This window comes from Mercenaria mercenaria, chromosome 3, assembly GCF_021730395.1.
Source record: "Mercenaria mercenaria strain notata chromosome 3, MADL_Memer_1, whole genome shotgun sequence".
In the NCBI taxonomy this organism is placed as follows: domain Eukaryota; kingdom Metazoa; phylum Mollusca; class Bivalvia; order Venerida; family Veneridae; genus Mercenaria; species Mercenaria mercenaria.
The window spans coordinates 31,208,674-31,233,453 of NC_069363.1; the positions used below are offsets into that span (position 1 = coordinate 31,208,674).

The window sequence follows — 24,780 nt, forward strand, 5'->3', positions numbered from 1 at the left end:
CTTATTGTGTACATTCAATGTCAACAATTGATATTTTTGTGCGAAAATAATAGTGCTTTACCTTGTCCAAACATTTATCAATATCCTACAGATTCTAATTTAAAAAAAAAGGAAATAAGTTCACTGTCTTTCTTTTCATTTTGCATATGTAAGCTAAAACACATTATTTAGTTTGTTTACAAAGTAGTACATAAGAATAGATATGGTGGTCAAGGAATGCCACATTCCAAAACTAAAAGAGTATATTCCCCTTAAAACATTAAACATTTATCGTTACAGAAGTCGAGTGGCTTACAGTAAGGGCCTAGAAATGGTTCCATTATTAATTTTCAACTTGGTATTCATGAACTACAATGCACTTAAATATCAAAACACATTCAACAAACTTTTGAAAATGTATTACCCAGCAAAAAATGACTAAATACAAATGTTTAATGGTTAAAGATTGGCACAAAATTGTCATGACTGGATTAAGATTACTAGTAAATATAGCTTAATAAATGCAGTTGAGTAAAAACTTGAAATTAAATTATTCAATATGAATCGACGTTGTTTCTTGCCCCGTCAACGATCGCAAGAGTTTTATGATATTAAAAACGCTGAAACACAATTTTGTCCCGACACCGGCGACAAATGTTTAAAACAGTCTTTTTGTATTTATGATTTGTTCGTCATTAGGATTCAAAGCATCTGGTTGCAAACCCAAATGTTTCAGCTCTCTCCAGTCACAACGATTGGTGATATCCTGCAAATATAAAACAAACACGAGAAAAACGGGTAGGGTTGGGAGGGAGGTTTTTTAACTAAAATGACTCTGACGCTTAACGAAATAATCTAGACCAACATTTAGTTTGCAGCCCAAAAGGAGGCAAATCAGTAATGCATATTGCATCGAGGATAGTTAATTCGAGTGCAAAACTAAGAGGAAACTATTTTGTTAATCAAAACATGTAAAGATGTTTCAAGGCTATTTAACCTGACAACAGAGTTAAAATAGCATGTATACTGTTCTAGGGGACCTACGTATTTAAAAGCCAAAAGGTGTTGCCGGCATTCACTTTAAAGCATATGGCAACTGATAACACCACTTTATAATTTTGAAAAGTGACGCCCCTTTTTTTAATAAACACGGACTGCCTGTCTCCATTTTAAGCTCAGCAGCCCTTTAGCCAAAATTGTATATATCACTTTACTATTTATTTATTTATTTATTTGGATTTGAATTTAATTAAAATGGGAACGTCAAATGCAGTTTTTGGGCTTTGGGTGTCTGATACATTTAAATTAGTAAGATAGCCTAAATATTTTGTGTGTCTATTTTATTGATAATCACACATTATAAGTCCACTTCCACATGGCATAACCTTCAGTAAAGCTCAGTTAGCCGTATTATAAAACATATATCTTTTTCTATATGGCATAACCTTCAGTAAAGCTCAGTTAGCCGTATTATAAAACTATTCAAAATGGCATATCCTCCAGTAAAGCTCGGATAGCCGTATTAAAAAACAACTAATTCAAAATGGCATATCCTTCAGTAAAGCTCGGATAGCACACATGTACATTTCAGCTTTGTATGAATAGTGCGAAAATGCGGGAAAATGTTTCATGAACTGGAAAACTACTAGTAATTTATAGATGGCTCCGATTATCTGATGAATGTTCTGTAGACATTGGCGATAACTGATTTCTGAAATGGGGAATCAGATTTACACGGAACTGAATTGAACTTCCATAAAAACGAAATTGACAGGAAGGTGGGACGGATGCTTTATTCCTGTAAGCCAAGTTTGTGGCTATATGATCATAATATTGGGTATTTTGGGGATCGATTTTAATTGAGTACCGCAGCCCCTTTTGTCGGTTTTCGATGATAGGAAATAAAGTCTAAGCATGTTGCTTCCCATAACAATATCTTGATAACGTAGGGCATACTTTTTGGAGTTTAATTTGGTAAGGCGAACTCACTAATACGAAGCAGAGCTAAAAGGGCCAGGGAGAAACATACTGCAACAACATAGCCTCGTATTATGATAGACATACGTCCTAAGGATGTAAATGAGTTTGCTGAGGATTAAGCCTGTGATGGGTTGTCTACAAACCCAGTTCTTGCGCTTCTTATGCGAACCAACCAGCAAAGCTTTGATCATGAAGTGCTTTTTGTATTATCCGACAAAGATTCTGCTATTAGGGTACCTATTTTGGATTGAAGATCTTCACGCACTCGGAAGGAATTTTGCAGGGTTCGAGAACGCAGAGATCTCAACATATGTAATCAAAAACCCGAAATTAAATGAAGGCATTTATGCACAGGCGATTTTGATTAATTTATTATTTGTTTATTTCTTATTTATTTCATTTTATTTTATCATTTGTAACCAGTAACCTCCGTCGGGTTTGATACTCAGTTCAAATTCACCCGACCAAACCTGCTTTAGGCCATAACCAAGTCTGTGGACCATGTTTACTGCATAATGAAATTGAGAATACTGGACCTTGCTATATTCTGGACTTCGTGAACTCGTACACACCGCTACCAAATAGGATGTGATAAACCTGTAACAAGTCTCTAACCGCCAGAATGTTTTGTAACCAAGCCTACGGGATTTATACGTAAATTTGAAATAGGAGGGGAAGGAAATGTCCAATAAGTCTACCTAGACATTTTTCTTCAAACAACTTGGCTGACAATACAGATTTATGCTGTGGCGCAGAAGACGAATTTTCAGACATTACTGGTATTCGGCCGCAACAGTGGAGTTTAAATCCTGAACAAAACACGTCTAACAAAAATGTTGCATCGTCCCCATTCGGTGGTAGCTAAAAGTGTATTCTTTCTTTTAACACGAGTGCTTTATTGGGTGTTCTGGCCAAGTTCTAAAGTTCTCTGGCCTTGATAACTAGCAAATGAATTTTGGTTATTTCTTAGACTTTTATGAAAGTAAAGCGGACAGTATAAAGCAAAGTGATCAGTAGTCAAGCTCGCGCCGTAATTATCACTTACAATTCATTTCAGTCAGATATTAGGTCCAACCCAGCCACGTCCGAACACAGGCGAAATCATTAGTGATTAAAATATGAACATAAGTTATAAGCTTCACGGTATGAAAAACAAAATAAATATTTTAACTTGCTGTAGATTAAACATTTAGAATCTATCTTGTGAACAGGAACGTGATTTGACATGTTCTGCAGAAAAAATATAACAGCTATCAAATAGATCTATATACATGAACGTAAACAATTTAGCAAAGTGTGAAGTCGTACTAGCTCTAGATTTGTTCATCAAATTTCATTCCGATTGTTCTTGAAGGAACAAGCACGTGAGAATATATATGAACAGATCTCTCCCAATATCTGCTTTGTTTCAAATTTTGCAATTCAACTTTAGATCGCAGCAAATATACAAATAATATTTCACTAAAACATTTAGAATTAGCCCGAGACGTTGTGCTCATCCGCTACCCATACCTGACTATGAATGAAAATGAATGTACCAAAAGTGACGTAATAAAGTTGTGACGTCACCAAATATGAAAAACAAATCGATAATGTAGGTCAGTGGGTGACTTTCTTCAAGTACGAAGTGCACTCGATATGATATGTCGTGTTTTTAACAAGACAATAACAATTCAGAAATATTTTTCTTTCTGCCATTAATTCATCATAATGCTTGCAATCATGTCTGAAAGACTGAAGTACCTCGAGTACAACGATTTTAGATATTCGTTACTTGTAACTCTGTGGACGGACCGTCAGAGGAGGTAGATCTAACTAGAGTCACGGATTGGGACTAGGTGATCACCAAGACTCCTTAAACATTTATGGGCCACGGTACCTGCATAGTCTTTCGTTGCAAAACACTTTGTTAAAAAGGAAACGACTGTATTAAGGCTTTGGATATTATAGGTTGTACGTACAACATCATGATCAACAGACCGAGTTCAATCGTCTCTCATTTTAAGAATTTCGAGTCTAAATTTCGAGACATAAGTTGCCCAGCCAATGTGTTTCGACGCTGCAAACTAGATATTTGCTATGTATAGCAAAAATTTAGGGCTTGACTAGGATGCTTCTGAATATAAATGCAAATGAAAATAAAGAAAGCGTAAGTTTTTTCCAGCAATTTGTTGGTAAGCTATTTTCAGTTGGAAAAAATGGTCGATTCGCCGATCAAAACATGGATTCACTTAACACCGAAATTCAACCCTGATACTTTTTAAACAAGATTTGCAATTCTACAAATTACTTTAGACTAGTTGGTCCATTATTTATTTATTTATTCATTTATTTATTTATGGACGTGTGTGGCTAGCATACAGCCAGATTTACTAAAAATGTTTTCACCTGGTGAAGACGATGTAGCTCTAACTGTAAAATCGGATGGCGTCTCATCTTGTTCATGGACCCTTTCATCTCCGCCAGGCATCTTGACTAGACGTCCGCTTTCTCTGAACTTGTTGGACTAGATCTAGTTGCTTGCGTTCCATTATCTTCGGATTTTATCTCAAGCATAAAATAAATTAAAGTTGTGAGATGAGAGGGTTACTTGTAAAATGATTTAGAATGAATGCGAAATTAATTATATAAGTTAAATGCCATTGAATATGTTTTGCGTAAAAAGGCGTTTACTCAAATAAAACAGTTTCAGTTTTATTCAGCTTTAAGTTTGAGAACATTCACACAGGCAGAGTACACGCTTTACAACTGCACGCGGTCATGACGTCAACAAATCAAATTCTATTATTTATTTATAGATCAAGATCTAGATACATACATGTGATAAGATATTTATAAATAATTGATAACATTTTTTTTAATCATCGATTAAATGTGATCATTTAAAGTTTGACAGACAAGGTTACTTTTAAAAAATCTACAATATTTCACATGTGCTCACCATGTGCTCCCACGTGGTCGTATTTAAAACCTGCTTAAAACGCATTTTAAATTTATAACAGCAACATCTTAAATTAATATCTATTATTGTTTGGAAAGAGAATATTAAGTCTTAAGAAGTTTTTTAACTAAAATGTTTTTTAAAGTATCAATGACTCTACCTCGTTCAGTGGACTCAGAATCGAAAAGACTGGAATCTGGCGAGACGGGCGTTTATATACCTGACCCAGAATTCCGTGGTCACGTGAAGCAGAAGTTATGGTGTGCAAGGGGAGTTTTTTGCCGAGTAAAGAGTTTAACCTTAATTCGGTTAAACTGAATATTGTCTTAAAAATCCCTGAAATAAGGTATGGAATTTGGTTGAGAGGTCCAATCAATGTGTATATGTGCAAAAGTAACATTCTAATCTTATTCACAAAACTTACAAATACACAGCAGGAATGTCAATGATCACGAAACTGCTGTCATTCACGTAAAAAACGGGGTTAGACAAGTTGTGAATGCAATATCACGCCTGGTAAACTACAGAGCTACCTCTTTAAGAGGTATACGGTAAACTGCTCTGTCGCAACTTCCGAGATAGTGCACGTCGCGATAAAAGAATATCAACAAAGGTGAGTGTCATCATATTTTTTTGCATTTTTACAAGCAGTGTATCGAATATCAAAAATCGGGGAATGGTAGGTGATGTAGATATTATTTAACTTTACAGAGAACTTTAAGTTTGCTAATTCATTCTTAATTTGTGGTCGTGGTGATGTTTACCAACAAGTTGATTTTGCAGTAAATTTAGCCATTTCGTCATGAAAGCACTTTCATTGTCAAATATTTACATTTTAACTAATATTAAGAAGTAAACCAAGTAGACTTGAGATAGCTGTAAAATATACAATGCATTTGGAAATAAAATATGTACCGAAATGGTTCGGGAGTAAAATTATTCACTTTTTATTGTGAGAGATAGCTAGGAGATAGTCATGTCGCTAAGGAGATAGCTCTGTGTTGCATGATCAGAGCTCTGTGTTCATAATTTAAACGTTTTAATATTTACTTTGGGTTGTCCTCATTTGAAATAATATAAAGTTACTGTTCCATTTGATATACATATGTCGAGGGCTGAGCGCGAAACTATTGTATCTTGTTCTTAATTTATATACAGTTACAATAGTTTCGCGCTCAGCCCACGATGTATGAATTTTCAAAGTATTGTTTTGATTAAGGTTTTTCATGAGGTTATAATTGTAAATTTTGAATAGTTGTACATTCTGTTTACTTTTTTGCTCAGATGAGTTATTGTGATCACTCGATGTCCGTCGTCAGTAGTCTGCCTGTCTCTCTGTCAACATTTAGCTTGTGTATGCAATAGAGGCTGTACGTTTCAATTGATCTTGATGAAATTTAGTCAAAATGGTTGTCTTGTTTAAATCTAGGTCAAGTAAGAAAATGTGTTATCTGGGGTCAAAAACTAGGTCACTAGGTCAAATTAAAGAAATACCTTATCTATGCAGTAGGAACTGCATTTTACACTCTATCTTTACGAAATTTGACGAGAATGTTTGTCTGGATAAAATCTAGAATAAATTTGAATATGGGTTAACTGGAATAAAAAAAAAACTAGGTCACCTAGTTAAGTCAAAGGAAAGCTTTGAATTTGTGATAGAGGCTGAAGTTTTTCAATTTATTTTCATGAAATTTGGTCAGAATGATTGCCTTAATGAAATCTAGGTCAACTTTTAATATGGGTTTTCTTGGATTAAGAACAAGGCTGATTTCAAGATGATTTCACGCATTAATTATTCTCTAACTGAATTTATCTTTTTTTATAGAAAAAGTAGCACATGCCGATTCTAAGAAAATATAGCCCGCTCGCTTAGATCAACAGTGAAAGTGCAGATCTATTGATCATGGGCTTTGAGTTTGAACCCCTGTGTCTGTAGGAGGACTTGATAGTTAGTTGCTGAGACCAAGTTAGTACTGGTGCTGAATCCAGAAGTACGCGTTAAAACGGCACTAAATACAAAACAAGCAAAATAAATATAAGAAAATATAAGAAATATGTATTACACAAATGATGTATAAATATAAAAATGAGATATCTGAATTGTATCTCGTAAGTGGACATAACTACTATCCGGATACATTCAACACTGCTCAAAACTGTAAATGCAACACAGAGCTATCTCCTTAGCGACATGACTATCTCCTTCACGACAGAGCTATCTCTCCCAATAAAAAGTGAATAATTTTACTCCTGAACCATTTCGGTACATATTTTATTTCCAAATGCATTGTATATTTTACAGCTATCTCACGCCTACTCGGTTTGCTTTTTAATATTAATTAAAAAGTAAACATTTGACAATGAAAGTGCTTTCATGACGAAATGGCCATATTTACTGCAAAATCAGCTTGTTGGTAAACATCACCATGACCACAAAATAAGATTGAATTGGCAAACTTAAAGTTCTCTGTAAAGTTAAATAATATCTACATCGCCTACCATTCCCCGATTTTTGATATTCGATACACTGCTTGTAAAAATGCAAAAAATATGATGACACTCACCTTTGTTGATGTTCTTTTATCGCGACGTGCACTACCTCGGAAGTTGCGACAGAGCAGTTTACCGTATACCTCTTAAAGAGGTAGCTCTGTAGTTTACCAGGCGTGAATATCATCTAAACGTAATTAATGGATTATGCAGCTCAAGAATAACCTTTATCTGATAACGTAATGAACAAGTATAATGTTGTTACAACAACTATACTTACACTGATTTAAGTAGCAGTCGATTAATAAGTGACTTTATTGATTCATTTTGTGTTTTGTTATTGTTGTCAAAAAGTATAACGGAAGTGCCTCACAACTGAAGCGGAAACTAGTTTGATGCGCAAAGTAGTCCACTGTAAGTAATATTTTTTTAATAAATGTCCATAGAAATTAATAATTTTCTGATATTAAAGACGAATATCTGAATAGGATTCGTTATTTGATAAGAAATTATAATCATCGACATGTTGTTTTTTTTAAGTCATACACGTTCTGACACCTAAGTTGTCTTACGTTGTTTATTAGAGTTACCGTTCGTCCGGCGCGGTAATACTTTTTGCAGTGAATCGCCAAGAAGTCGTGGGAAAATTAAAAACCATGTAAATAAACTAAACTTAACCACCTTTTCAAGATCAATTTCAAGTGATCGACGTTATGCATTTAACCCACCAGACCTGTGTAGCATCTTACATATCTGCTCTAAGGTATTCATTGTGTAGAATGTCATCTTATGCCCTTGCAATGCTAATCCCAATATGATTTTTTTGTTTACATTTTTTATCAATGAGAAAGATGGCGTCCATCCCGAGTTGAAATGACGTGGCGTTAAATTTTTACATGTTTTAGCAAACCTGGTGCGTTAGAAAGAAAATCTCATCCCTTCAACATTATTTGTAACACTGGTATTGTAAAAAAACCTGTTTTTTCCTTATACAAAAGCTTAATGTTTTGTGTTGAATGTACTTTCACAAAGACCTCTATTTTCCTATTACATTCATAGTACTACATCCTTATCCACAAAGTACTGAATATTACAGGTGTCCATCAGTATTATATCAGTTTAGGAATATGTTTTTTATCTTCCCACCATCAAATTCTTCAATATACACCCCTTCCTCATTTCTGTATGAACTGTGAATGTAGCAATATGCGTCCCCTTAAACTAAAATATAAATCCAACATTTAACATTATGTATACATACGCTGTCTAGTCTACCGAAGGCACATCATGGAAAGCACGTGCAACTTTCCCGCCAAAATACGTATAAACTAGCTCTTGTTATACGACAAATTCAGAACACATGTCGATCTTAATAATAAACGAGTTGGGGTTATTGTAGATCATGTATATATCACTGTTTCAACATAATACAATTGTGAAAGTATTATTTTCAGTCAAGAGCATCTTGAGTTTAAAAAAGTACATGTATGTCATGACGCGTTCTTCAATTTCAAGCAATTCAATAACACTAACGCTGAATATATTGTGTGGTGCATGTCTTGGCAGAATGATATTGGAATAACACAGGTCGCCCAACACGACATTAACGAAAATTTTGCAGACTCGGTTTGACTGAGCCTGTCATGGACAGTAACGTGTTTGAAAATATTTCTATTGCATATGTTACTGAATATAGTAACAAAACTGCACTGATTTTAAAATGTACTATATATGAGCAACGGGAGCACAAATTGGTTTTCGTGTGAGCTTCTGTGCACGATACTGACATCAGGCCTTTTACGACCATACCGGGCACACTTCCGCTGCGCAAAACATCCAGATTTTATACTTCCACCGACAGAATGTCAAGTATAGGTCTATTTTACAAAAGAATGCATGGTTTATTAACATAATTTCGTTAGCTCACTTTGCGTTGTTGAATAAGGTTCACACAAGAAACTGCAGCCATAGAATGCATGAGTTTGAAACAAATATTTGAAAGAAAATGATGACAGCGCCATCAGACAACGTTGACGTTCCCGCGAATAAGGTCAGAGACTACCAATTCAAAAAATGTACTTATAATGATGTAAGTGTAAACCTGAGAATAAGGTAACGTCTGTGCGTTATGACTGGTCAGTCATGAAGTGATTTCTTTTCAAAATTGATATTTTTACTGCAATATTTTATTTCACATTTTATGTGTTACGAAAAAGTTTTATCAGACGAATTTCTCCTGCCTTGCCAACGATGTAAACAAGGGGTCATCTCATTCACACGAAAATTACTTAAATAAAGTATTCACAGTCCTCATAAAAATATGTTTCCCTACGTATGTGACACTAAGTTGCAAGAATCAGTCACTGATGTCTAGTCAATGTCTTAACAAATAACATATAAACGATAACAAATATATGTGTAATAAGCGTATGACGTTTTTCTCGTTTATGGCAGAATGCGCCACCCCACATTTTTAACAGACTGTTGTAGAATTTTCACAGATATTTCCAAGAGTGTTTTTTCTCAATTTCTCTGCTGTATATCTTCAGGAATAATGTATCTATTTATGTTCCTGATATTTTCAAACAAGACCACTAACGTAATCTTTTCAAGACAGCGCTAAATGACATGCCTGATTTAAATTAATTTAAATTTAGTTTGTTTTTTTTCTATCGCTGAATATTATGAAATGATAAAAAGAATTAAGTTGCTAGTTCATAGCATTCTTTCATTAGACGAATGTTTCCGATATGGACTCTCCTATACGTGTCATACGCACAACTGCAGTATATGCGCGTTTGCACTGTCCAACACAAATACAAGGGGCCTCCGTGGCCGAGTGATTAAGGTCACTGACTTCGAATCACTTGCCATACACCGATGTTGGTCCGAGCCTCACTCAGAGCGTTGAATTCATTATGTTAGCAAGCTTTTACATCTTTATCCTAGATCTAGACTGGATATGTTCCAAATCGTAATTAGTGTACTTTATATGATTAAAGGGGCCTTAATTCAAAGCCCCGTTGTTAGTTTTAGAACATGTCTGCGTATTGGTGGTGGTATAATTGATTTGTTTTTGCAATGTTTTAAGTGTTGCTCTCCGAACAAATTTGTCTAAAGCTCCAAATTTTTAAACATGTCATAAAAATGTTAAATAGATGTTAATACTCTTTACTGAAAGTTATTATTTTACGTATTCATCCACAAGGATTCCCGCGGTTTCCTTTTTTGACTTACACTCAAAACATCCAAGAGAACAACTGCCACGTCCACGGACTGTCTAAAGTCTACTTTTTATTACTAAAAACAAGATAATAAAATTAAGAACAAAGATTTATTAAAACTTTGTAAACTTTAAACGCTTCGTTCGATAAGCAGCTATAAGTAATTTAACAGAAATTTATTTTGTTTGACAACACTGTTTACTCTATGTTTTTAAAATGCTGCCGTATTTTAGTTATTAAAGATTTTTCTGTTCTGTTTTTGATATCTTCTGAAAGTATGCCCCTAGTATTTCACATTTATTAACGATAAAAACGAAATAGCTATTTACGATCGCGTTGTATGAAATATTACAGGTAACTTTATAAAACAAATCGGTTGTTTCTATATATTTTTGCTTAACATTCTGCTATTATCATATCAAAATTGCTGTAGAATTCGAGGTATGTTTATTTTCTAGCGGTGTTGAAAGTTTTGGATTGTAAGATTAAATGATGAATGCACTACGCGCGTTTTTTTTAGTGTACGTAACGTCTTAATTTCGCGGTGTTTTGATTACCTATTTCGTTGTACTTTATTTACCTTCTTCCTGACGTCGTCTGGTTTTGTACTGTACATTTTCTTATGGTGGCCTTTTTCAGCGATCTTACCGCTCGGCCATGGAGGTCCCTCTGATTAATATAACAGTGCACAGTTGGATATGACATTCTTTTTTCAATACGGGTATGTCATGCAATGGCGGTGTAGTGTTGAAATGACCCAGGAGGTCAATTTTCAACGTAGTAAAATGACCCCTATGTAAATTACCGACGGGGTCTAAATATAACTTACAACACCTTTACATGACCGAAATACGAAACTGATATGAATGCCTAATATATTATGGGTGGATCATGTCAAACCACTCTGTGAAATGAGATAGTATTGCGCGCATTCCGAAACTTTATGCGGAAATCGTACAGCCACACTTTCTACATCATAATCAACGATTAGGTTATCGGTATTATTATCCCTCTTATCCGGTTATCCGAGATCGCCTATGTCACAAAACGCTTAAAGTCATAAAGTGTCCTAATTTCAGCTGAAAACATGGAATTAAAGGTGCCCGATCGGGTGACTTCTTCAAAATCTGAAAAATTCTGAGAAGGCTTTTTATGTTTTCCTTTGCCCTAACTAGAGAAATGTTTTCTAAATATTTTGCCAAATTGCTCACCAAAAACTGAAATAGTGTCTTATCTTACACTAGGAATTTCTCTCGTTAAATACGAAAACAAATACTTTTTTGTCTGATACACAAGTAATACAATTATGTGTAATAAACAACCAGGTCAGTACTGTTACTCGAACCAACGGGCCCAATTCGATGAGAGCTTTTGAATTCAACACTAAAATATGACCCGACTGTAGTTGATCAGTTCGTTAATAAGCATTCAAAGTTGTGTAGCTAGGTTTTAACTTCTATTTCTGATCAGTACCTGCAGAGTCAGAGTTATTGCCGATGAATTATGTATTATTAGCTCGTGGCGCGCTCGAATGTATAACTAAACGTTTATTACTTAAAGTTTAGAAAAAAAAACAGAAATATTAATCTTTTATCTGTCTAACGAAGGTCAAATTTTTACGCGTGGGTGGGTCATTGAATAACGGGAAGGGTCAATTTTCAACGTTGAAAATTGATCATTAATCCGTTGAAAAATGACCCATGGGGTCAATTTTCAACGGGGTCAAAATTTAATGTTACAGGTCCTGTACGGCATTGCTTTTTACATCAAATAAATTCCATAAACAATTAAGCCTACTTTAATATCAAGATTATATTGCACCCTTGAGACACCATTACACTTGAATAATTTACCGGACAGTTGGTTTGTGTAATTGAGAAATACAACAGTACAGTAACAGATTGATCTATATTCACTTAAATATTCCATATCAATATTGCATTTCCATATTCTAGGCCAACGTACTGCTGGGATTCACCTAGACGCCACCTGGTAGGACAAATGGTTTACGGTCTAAACCGTAAGAACGTCATTTACCTACAGTCTTATGTGTCGCGAACTGTGGTTTATGTCAAAACACCGATCTGACCTTTGAGCACCATCGTAAGTACAAATGTTTGTAAAACGATTGATGTTCTGACTTGTTTTAAGCTCATTAAACGTTATTTAGGATTTCAGTCTACAAGTATTGATTACACAGAGTCCTAATCCCTGAGTTTACTTTTTCAATCATAGGAGGAAATAGTTATATAGCTATAATATTATTAAACCCGAAATTGACATTTTGTTGAATTTTCTGTTAAATGGGTGTTTATTTAAAGTACGTGACTTCGGTTATGCACGGTGGTTATGGGTGATGAATCGTCATTGCTTTAAGCACTGGTATCCAGCAACAGAGGTAAGATAGTCTCATGGGGAAGGCTGCTGTTCCTTATTCCGGATGTGTGCATTCTATTTCTATGACCATCACCGTCCACAATATCAGTCATTGATGTATACTGATCATTCTTTCCATTCATGAGTTCTCAGACATTGTAAGTTTCATGAAAAGCCATTCTTATCTACACTTATAAAATATAGTCATTATTTTCTACACATTCTCTTTTAATTGTTTCTCCGATTACTTGTACTTAATGGCGTTGCATTCGATTCATTCTCTTCAAGATTACCTGTTTAGCTGTGTATAATTCATATTAAAATTCTTTGACAACGTATTTTTTCTTTCTTGCTTTTCTGGGGTTTTTTTTTTTCTCTCTTTTCTCATTTATTTATTTTATCTCTCATGTCTTATCACAAAGGGTAACTGTCTTGTAGAGTTCACATTTTAAATGTTGTGTTTTTGTTTTCTTTAGTCTATATCAGTAATCATTATTTCATGCAGACATAGAAAAAACAATATTACCGGTATTCTTTTAACGCTTTCCCGTACTTTTCTCAAATTAGAGTTTTCAGGGTTTTGGTGCGCGCATAGCAAATAACATTAATTCTTGTACAAAAATTTTATCTTCTGATATACCACTAAGGTTTAACTTGTTCATAATACGCTATTTCAATTTATGTCTTTCACTACACTGTCTGTGTTACATACTTAGGATGAAGTTTTACATTATCATGTTTGAGGACCATATGTTAGACAGGCTATAGCCATAGTATATGTTATCCTCTTTAGATTACGTTATTATTATTATTATTATTATTATTATTATTATTATTAATTACGTGATAGTAAACTGACCTTTGGACATGCTACCGTCATTTCGTCCAAGAGAAGTTCTAATTTCTAATTTCAGTTGTTATTCTGATAATTAAGAAAAGTGTTCCAAATATTTTGTAGGGTTCTAAATCTATGCCCTTATGTGTATGTTTATGTACGTCTGTCTAGTGACAGAATAAATGAATGGTTATCGTTGACCATACCTTTCACACATATTATCCCGTTTTAACTATTTCCCTGTCAGATCCGCTTGACACTTGGTTTGACATTTACACATTTTCAATATCATATCTGATCAACCAATCACATCACACATGGCGTATGTTGGGTTTATCTAGTGCTTTATATTCAGTTTTGATGTACTGCTAAATTGCTAAAATTTTGCAGCTGTCAAAACAATGAAATGTTTAATTTTTTTACAACACATGTCATTTTTTTCTCATTTCTGGTGGAAGAGCTGATTCTTAAATTAATCAAATTCACATTAGTTATATCTAAAATATGTGTATTTATAATACCACAAAGTATACAGGGCTATACCGGAGTCACGCATGCTTGTCCATGCGTTTGTCCGTCCGTCGTGTCCGCTCCGCCGGGAAGATGAAAATTAGCATCTATAACCTCATCAAGACGACGTGCAGAGTACACAGCCCAAGGGCCGTATTCATAAAGCATCTTAAGTATAAGTTTTGACTTAAGTTGAAGATTTTACTTAAGTTTGTGGTGATTTCAGTTTAAGTCTAAGTAAAAACTTAAGTCCTATTCATAAAACAGCTTAAACTTAAGAAATGACTTAAGTCAGAAAACAAAATGGCATCGCGAGTACGATTAAAGTGTTGTTTTTCAGATAAAAGCACTTTAAACATAATTGTGCATGTTGTATCTGTCTGAAATTAATGTGGTTCTTTTTAATGTTTTCGTCCACAATAAAAGCCAAGAATTACTTATTAAATTGTTTTATGAATAACAAATATACTTAAGTAAAATAAATTTCTTACCTAAGTAATACTTAAGTAAATAATCAATTTCTTATACTTATACTTAAGATGCTTTATGAATACGGCCCCAAGTCACTAGGTTCAAGTACACTTTGAAGTCAAAGATCCAATAGTTTAAATTCGTGTCCACTTTATATCTTTATACACAATGTAGTGTGTTTATGTTGTAAACGCGCATTTAAAAAAGGCTGCACTTTTCAAACTCAGTCAAACCAAGGCTGCTATGCTTGGTTGCATTCTATGCTTCCAATAATCTTCTTTTAGACTTAATCAATAACAATAAACTTGGCAGAAACTGCTTAAGCCTGTTATGTTCTTAATTTTTGTTGTCTGACAGGATGAAATAGTGACACGTACAAATACTGAAGTAAAAAGTTACTTGTCTTTCGTAGCCACCACCTTTCGTAGTCCCTCATGACCTACCATAGTTTCCGAGCAAAGAAAGCAGTTGGTTTGAAAATTTCTCGTCATTCATACTTTGATCTATTTTCTTACGTGTTTGCCGAATTATTATTATACCACATTTATATAGAGCCCTTTTCATGATAAACACGTTCAAAGGCGCTTTTCATATAGCAACTGCCGCCACACAAGGCGCGAAATCATCCTCTACTAGTACAGACACAGAGCGATCTGACCAGAGGGACAGGGTGAGATAAAGCCCCCAGAACAGACAGAGAGAACTTTTCAGATACAGACGTGTCCGGCTAACTTAGCCTAGCTCTTTTCGAATAGACAGTCTGGTTCTTTAACGTGCCCGGTGCGAGAATGAGCAGTGGTTGTGATTTATCCGGGATGGGGAAGTCCTGGAGTCCTACATTAAAACTGGAAATGCGTCATTAGCACTTAACTACATGTATGTCGGTATCGCTAAAAAATGAACAAAAACAAACTCTATGTTTGCTGCTTTGATTAATCTGTATGGTTGTTTTCAATGTGTCGTAGTAAAAACAACAAATTGATATTTTTCTTTTGTAAATGATTATATCGTAAATGCAAGGAGTCGAAAGGAAAACATATAAACCATAAAATTAATTTACTAACTCGAATAACATCATCACACAACAAAACATCCTTATTATGCAAGCTGACACTTTTAACTGTTACTACACATTCACGAGCACACTAACATAAGATGATACTGCTACTTTACGATAAAATATCTCGGGACATTTATAACAGCGACACTCTAATCTCTTTCTTTATTTTTTATATGTAATGCCTAATTCACATTTGACCCGGGCGCCGTGCGATGAATTAGTCTACGACTTTCCTTGCGGAATTTGGGGCATCGTAGGTGGCTACGGGCTACGGCGTATGTGTTCACATTATACACGAACATCGTACCATTTTTTGTACAGGCTCTCGGGGGAAGGCCGGGAGAAATCCGTACGGACGCTGCGCGGAGATTATACGGAAATTGTGCAATTTCATTGCAGTTGCCGTGCAGTCTCCACAAGCTTCCCACGGAAATCGTAAGAAACTTCAGCATGATAGGCATTCTTAGGCCGGTAGGCAAGCCTGGACGGCAGTCTTGATACTTTGAAATTCCGAGGGTCAGGCTGTCCACCATCTCCCGCAACATGGGTGAGCCTATTCTGATGTAGGCTTTGAAGTCCCCTTGCGATTCCCACATCTACTCTTTCATCAGCGTGTCGTAGTGTCCCAGGGTGACCCGTGTCAGCAGTCAGGGCTTCATCAACACTGTCCTCTCCCTGTGCCTCTGTCAGGCCTGCTGCTTATCAAGGACGGCCAGGGTTGCAATCATTGCTTGCTCTCTTCACCTGACCTGCCTCAACTGCAACCGCACTCTTAGTAGTACTGTCATTTCTCTGAAGAGACGAATAATGAAAACATGCTGGAGATGGCCAAAATATATAACCATCTGAAAAATGCCTTACCCATATCAGGACTGATTACTCCAAACAGGAAGTGACTAGTCAGTGTTACATGTGAAGTAGTCCAAAACGTAGTTTCATACTGTTGATGAAATCTGGTATAATGAGTCATATGAGGATGTGTCAGTTATATTTTTGGCTTAGATTTATTGCTTATTGTATTGCGGAAAGATCTAGACCATTTTCTTTGCGAATTTCCAGATATAAGTTTTATTCTTTGAGATAGTGTCTACATACGCGTAATTGCTAAACGGCTAATTTTATGGGAGCATTTTTAGAGGGTGATGTTTCTCAGAACAGATAACATAACATGTCAATATTTTTCTATTTTTTATAAGAAGACATGACATACTAAATGACCATATATGGTTTTCATATCATTGAAATGCTCTAACGTACTGAAAATGAGGTCTGAATATTTCATTTTATATATGAAATAAAGAAGAAACTGAATTGGTAAAATGTAATCATCAAGGCGGCCGCACGGCAACGGTGCGGCCGCTGTAGGGTTGTCGCCCGATGATTGCTTAATATTCGGGCGATTTCATGGGTACTGAACGGGTGGCGAGCGACAACCTTGCGGCAGCTGTGCGAGGGCCATGCGAAGGTCCCATGAGTCTACAATCTCCGTACGATTTCTTTTGGGCAACATGTCTACCGAAACTCGTGCGTTGGCTGCACGATCAGCGCGCGGCCACTTAACGATGCCCGTGAAGGGATTGTGCAATGCCACCTGCGACATGTCTACGGGCTACGGGCTTACGATTTTTTCAAATTTGTATAACTTTTCGCTAAACAAAATCGTAGAGGCTGTGGAGCCCGTGAAACGCACTGATACTCCTGCCTCAGCGCACGGATGCCGCGCGGAAAGGAGGATACGGGCAGTCTACGGGCTCTGCAGACACATCGCAGACCAAATGTGAACTAATCATAAAGCAGCTCGTATCCCGCTGTTTTACAGCCATTTGTGGAAACTCTATAAAATGCTACGATCAAATTGGACAATAAAAACAAATAATGGATGTGGAATTTTCAGTCAAATCGTGATTGTGGCATAAAAAATGCTGCAATAATAAATACAGCTATAGCGTTTAATCATTTTAAGAAAGAAAGAAAGACAAAGATAGACATAAAACAGGAATGCCACGTTTCAAAAACGCAGCCTCCTCAAATCGCAACACACAGCACGCGTACGTATACACGACCAACACACACACACACACAGACACGCGCGCACGCACGCACGCACGCACATCAAAACGAACAAATAAAGGAACACAGTTGGGCACTACCTTGAACATTCAGTGGCAAACAGACCACTGAGGAGCTTAAACCGGTTTAAAGTGCGCATCTAATCTCACTCTTACCCGCACTAGGTTCCAAAGTCACGGGACAGTGTATATAAAACTAATCCACGCTGTTTGTGAGTCCCTAACACGCACAATTTCAACAGAAGGCATGTCATGTATAACACAAAAACGCTCTTCCCTATTTGCCATTTATAACTTCATTAGTCGATCGTATAGTGGATTTTTTTTAGTTTCATAAAAACATAAGGTACACTTTCCTTTTAAATTAAATATATTTATTCATTCCAAATTCATTCCAAATCTTCAAATTTCAACAAAATAAAAGAATGAGACAGAAAGTAGCTGATTTGGTACACAGAGGCAGAGTTTGGTAGTAAACGTCTAAACTTTTTTAAGATCTGTTATCATGAATTTGTAGCAGTTAAATGTAGTGACTTGAATAAATCACATTTTATTTTATAAAGGCGTTTATATAATTACAAACTGGGGATAAAATGGCTGCGACGCATGACTCTATGGTTCTGTGTTTCCGGGAAATCTACCCTTACCTTTTGTCTTTTTACCATGGGCTTATTTAATTTATACCCGTATAATCCATAGAAAAACAGTGAAAATGCATGAGCTGGAAAGACCGCTTAAAGGAAAATAACTGCAGTCATTTAGTTTACATATTTTATGCATGGATCTAGTCATGCACTTTATGTTACGGGGAACCGAATTATTACGTATGATCAACAAATAATGGTAAACTCTGCTTATTTGAGGAATATGATATTAAGAGATTCCAACCTCACAGCAAGTAGTTTATGGAATTATGTCGCGAAACTTTAGACAAACATTTAAACGTACGTATGCAGCTGCCTCAGAGGACGACAATATATACGAAAAATGACATTTAAAAATCAAAATGCGGTAAATGAAAAGTTGCATGCTAATAACATGACCAGACAATCTGACTTTGTGAGTACTGACCTGACATAGAAAGTGTTTGGTAGGACATAACAATCTGAATTTATTTTCCCGTGCACCTTCAGAATACAGAGGTGTATAGATAAAAGGCCTTTGATGAAACCAAAAATACAGGGTTTTTTTTTCAGTAAAATCATTTTAAACTGTTTTTTTTTTTAAATTCAAATCTATGATGTTAAGTTAGTGATACGCATAATTTGTCGGATAAATGACATGGATAATACACGCTATGCACGACGACGTCATACTGCTTTCATGGCGTTCTTAACGTCACGTCTCTAAATGCCTTCATTGACTTACATAGAAGCATTGTAAGTCTTGAAATAGCGAAGATAATTTGTTCAAATTTTAATATTTGAAAAGTAAAAGAATGTTCTTCATGAATATTGTGTTATCTTAAGTTTGATTTTTGTCTGTCATGGAACGGCCCATTTACATGTACTTGCTGTTTTCTTCTTTTGCTATTTATGAATGTATAACATGTTATTTACGTCTGTGAGCTCACGACAACATTGGAAATTAAACAGCTTGAATAACTTCAAACAATTTATGATTAAAACAAGTCTAGAACATTAAATTGTGTTTAATTATGAAATATAATATATCATTACCGCGCCTGTAACGTAATAAAACGTATTATCGTCAGATGGCCCTTTTACGCTTCCGTAGAATTAACATTTATTACAGGAAATTCATTTTGAAACTGCTTGCCTAGCACACTGGCACCAGAACAGAACGGAAATACCACTGTACATGTTATACCCTACCCCTAGGTATACTATAAGAATCATGGTCATGAACGGGAAAGTGTTCTTACCCATTTCATTCGTACATTTCTCACCTAAAACGCGCAGTTCGGTGAATGGGTACCAAGCATATTGAACAAGCGGTAATTTATCTTCTATCGTGCACCAGTCACATTGTCTCAATGTTTCATATTGCAGAGATACTCCACATATTTTACGCTTTTGTCAACGTTACAGAAAAAACTTGCGTGAACTTCCCTAATGAACATCCGGTCTAGAGGTCACAGCAGTGCGCACATGTAAACAAACAAAAACAGAAGCAAAATATTCACAGCTTTACAACAGAATTCTAACTGATGAATGAAATTCATTTTAGAAATGATTTTGAATTTGAAGTCATACATTGGTATACACCAGTATTGTTTATTTAATTCATATTGCAAATTTATGTTGCATATACACACTTTAGCATACACGTGTAGTTAAACGACAACTGACATACATTTTCACATCAACCAATCAGAACGGTTTTGTAATCTAGACCGGAACTTCACCAGGGAAGTTCAACTAAGTTTTTCTGCAACGTTGAAAAAGCTATAAACTATGTGTTGTTTCTCTAAGATAAGAAATATTGAAGAAACGTGACCAGTACACCATGGAAGATAAATTGCCACTTGTTCAATATCCACAGTACACATTTACCTAATGTGCGCTTTAGGTATGAAATGCGCGATTGAAATGGGTTAGTATATTTTACCGTTCATGACCATAGTTCTTATAGTATACCTAGGGGTAGGGTATAACATGTACAGTGGCATTTTCTTTCTGGTCTGGTGCCAGTGGCCTAGCAGTGAATACAAAAGACACCGACTGTTTTAAATAGTTAAACCACCATGTTTTTGTTTTACTTTACTGACTTGTAAAATTGTATATTTTTCAAGATGGCGTCAAATATGGCGGCGATCCATTTCTACGATGGTCGATGCTTTTGCATTAAGATTGCAGGTTACTAAAGAAAATAAATGATTAGTGTCGTTAGTTTAGTTTAATCATATTTGTACTGTATAGTTTAATTTCAACATATATACCTACATAACATTCAAAATAAGTTAAATAACTAATCATATACTGACATGAAAAAAAAAACATTATAAACAGTCCTCCCATGTCTTCAGCATTATGTAGATAAAACCAAATGGACAAATTTGGTATAGTCTCTCCAACTGGGGAATAGGTAATTTGAAAATTCAGGCAATAAGCCGTGCTTATATTTATAAATTAATGTCTAATTTTATGTTTTTCTGCTACCCGAAAGTGACACCCAGTCGTTTTCATTTGAAGTTCCTGTAAGTTTTAATTTAAAACAAGTGTAGTTCTTATCAAATTCAGCTTTTAAACTGATTAGACAACTTACAAACACCATACATGAACAAATAATGCATTTTTGAAAACGAAAGTAAACTATTTCTAAAACAAAGGTAGAATATATATAAAGTTTTAAAAAAAAATAATGATTTATCACATGTTTTGATATCTGTATCACATGTATTACCTGACACAATGAAGCAAGGTTTAAAATAAAACTTTAATGACTTATAGCAAAATAAAATTGAATCAACTGGCCACCTCCACCAGTTTGTTGATAAATTCAGTAATACACTAACACCTGATAATAATATGACTCTATTATTTGGTTAAATACAGTTCGAACATCAGAGTAACACACCAAAACACTGACCACAGCTTGTTAAATGAATGATGCTTCACATTGAATTTTATCCAGCGAATCATTTTCGGCGTGTTGTTTACAGCTGTCCCAGACAATAGACGCATTCTCTATTAGGTTAATATATCTGATTAACTGTATCACGTTTATTAAACTGACGCATAGATCCGAGGACTTAAGACGCAGGCGTTACAATATGTACATGCCATTTACCATTTTGACTGAGACTTATTCCTAGAATAATCTAGTTGTACTTATTAAGGACTCGGCAATATCATTCGCGTAAATTACAATAATAAAGGACCAAGCGCTGACCCTTGCGGTTCTTACATTTCTTATATTAGAATATGATTGTCCGACAAAAACGCTTTGAGAAGCTATTAATCCAGTTTAGAATATTACCCGAAATACCATATTGTCTAAGTTTGAATGATAAATCCTTATGCCAAATCCTGTCAAATGCTTTAGAGATGTTACAAAATACCATGCATGTCGGTTGTTTTTCGTCAAATGGTTTACATATCTGGTCATAAAAACAATTAGTTGATATACAGTGGAATAACCAGGAAGAAAAACAGACTGTTGTTTATATATTATATTTTTACAATGGAGATGATCATAAATAATCTTCAATATAATTCTTTCCATAACTTGGCTTTTTTCTGATAGAGAACGATTAAATAAAATTTTCAATGGAAAGGAGATAGTTTTCGATGTTTCTCTGAGCATTTTATGACTTATTTCATCTGAGCCACCCGCATTATTTATAACTAGATTATATATGATGTCTGTTACTTCTTGTTCTGTAATAAAAACGTTATTTAAAAATGTATTTGATTTTAAGTTAAAATCTAGAAGACCAGTTTGAGAATCATCAAAAGTCAAGATAGAAACAAAATAATCATTTGAAACTTTCGCTTTATCTTCATCCGAGACGATGTTCTCGTTTTAATCATTTAATACTTTAAATAATTGGCATGATGATGTTATCAGTGTGTGATTGAACTAAACATAAATTTTATATATCGTATATATGTATGTGATTTGTAAAAAATACGTAGCAACAGGAATGTGAAAGAATTTCATAAAACGCTATAACATTCTCTTTTTAAAACCGCAGTTAAAGCTAAAACACTAAATATTTTATGCAATTAATTTTCTTACGAAAAATACTAGCGGATATGGGTCTCTAACCATTGGTATTAAAGTGGCCTCAATTTATTTTTCACCTCAGCGTTACCCTTGAATTTGTCTTTTGTGCTAAGACTGTTAGTTTCCCGTTCAATTTGACAGAGGTGTCCAGAATGTCTCCCCCCTACAAGACTTTATTAAACTATACATTTATATCGTAAAAACAAACCAAATTTAACATTCCTCGTTGTGGCGTTTTTTATTATTTTATTTGCATTATCAAAAATAATCAAAACATGCACTTACTTTTGTTATATTTCTAACAATATTAACATCTGCTTGAACAACTTGTTGGTGATCTTTTTTCTCATCTGCAAAGATACAATAAATGCGTTAAAAATCGTCAACTAGTGTAGGAAGGTAGGGAAAATAAATCATTGTGTACTTTAAGATCATTTACCTGCAGTGGTTTAATGAAGGATCAAAATACCTTTCACCGACAGAACACAAAATGCAATATTTTTACGAGTGATGCAGAACCGTTTTCACGAGTTAACAAGTCTATAGTCTTACTTGTAAAAGAAGCAAATTTTCTTTTTATTCCATGACTTTTCAAAAAAAATAAGCAAATTATAAATGCAACGTCCCGCGCATTGTGCACGCCACACACAAGTTCAGTATGTTACGCTCATCGAGATTACTTTTCTATATATGAGCCGTGCCATGAGAAAACCAACATAGTGGGTTTGCGACCAGCATGGATCCAGACCAGCCTGCGCATCCGCGCAGTCTGGTCAGGCTCCGTGCTGTTCGCTTTTAAAGCCTATTGGAACTGGAGAAACTGTTAGCGAACAGCATGGATCCTGACCAGACTGCGCGGATGCGCAGGCTGGCCTGGATCCATGCTGGTCACAAAGCCACTATGTTGGTTTTCTCATGGCACGGCTCATATAAAATACGTAACTTTATTCTTTGTTGTGTGGCGATACACTTTTCAAATATATTTATCATATTTCATCATTGCTCATAGTAACCAGGATCACATTATATATTGAAAGAGGATTTTCTTTGTAATTTTGCTGTATCATTGGCTCACATAAAGTACTTGTAACATCGTTAGGTACAAACTACAATATGTTACATACTATATTACAGCTCAGTTACCGAAGTTATATCGGACCACTTCAGAATAAGTCTTATTTACTTTCTCTCTGTACCATCAACCCTGCAGGTATTTGTTTGCAAACATGGCAAATAACAAAACTTCATTCTGTAAATATTGTCGCAGCGACAATACTTTTTTCATTCAGCTTGTCGGCGGTTCACAAGTGTAAAGTACTACATGTTTGTATGGGAAACCTTACACGTAATGACAACACTCCAAAAACTTATCCGAAACTAAATGGACAGTCCTGCACAGTAAATAGATAAGGTAAAAATGTGTCTAACTTCTAATGCAAGTTTACGACACAACTAAAATAGACAGTTCAAAGCCAGCTAGGGTTTTCACTGAATTAGATTCGTACCCCGAAAGAACCACTTTTTTACTGAAAATGAATCCCTTTAGAAATGTCAAAGTTATCGTCTAAGATTTTCATCCATATTCAAGATGTTTTTCACATACTCCTTTTGCAATTTATCATTGCGTCGATATTTCAATATTTTTGAAGATTTTCCTATCTAAAATCAAGTGACCCCTGGGGCGGGGTCAATTTTGACCCCGGCGTCATGATTTGAACAAACTTGGTAGAGGTTCACTAGGCAATGCTTCACACCAAATATCTAAGCTCTAGAGCTTCTGGTTTTTGAGAAGAATATTTTTAAAAATTTTCCTTTCGGTTGCCATGGCAACCAGAGTTCTGCATGGAATTCAATTCTTTGAATAATTTTTTTGTAGAGCTTCACCCAAGGAACATTCCTGTGAAGTCTGGATGAAATTGGCCTGGCGTTTTATGAGGAGATGACGTTTAAAGTAAAAGATTACGGACAACGGACGCCGGACAGTGAGTGATCCTAATAGCTCACCCTGAGCCTTTGGCTCTGGTGAGCTAAAACGTTATTACTCCTGTGCACTGATTTCCGCTAACTGTCAACAATCGTTGCGTTAAATTACATTTTCTGCTCGTCAACAACTTCAAGGTTATACTTGCAACGTTCAAAAATGTTTACATTTG

General features: G+C 35.2%; 1 long non-coding RNA gene across 2 annotated transcripts; it reads right to left on the reverse strand.

Moving 5' to 3' along the window:
* Positions 1-383: 383 nt before the first annotated feature.
* Positions 384-23,283, reverse strand: LOC128555538 (uncharacterized). 2 transcript variants are annotated; one of them, XR_008370135.1, is made up of 4 exons: positions 23,180-23,283; positions 22,913-22,977; positions 4,348-5,236; positions 384-745 (listed from the first exon to the last, which is right to left on the reverse strand). It is a non-coding gene; the product is annotated as an uncharacterized LOC128555538 (long non-coding RNA). The 2 variants fall into 2 exon arrangements; XR_008370134.1 differs by lacking the exons at positions 22,913-22,977; positions 23,180-23,283 and having other exon boundaries at positions 4,348-5,383.
* Between the last annotated feature and the right edge of the window lie 1,497 nt (positions 23,284-24,780).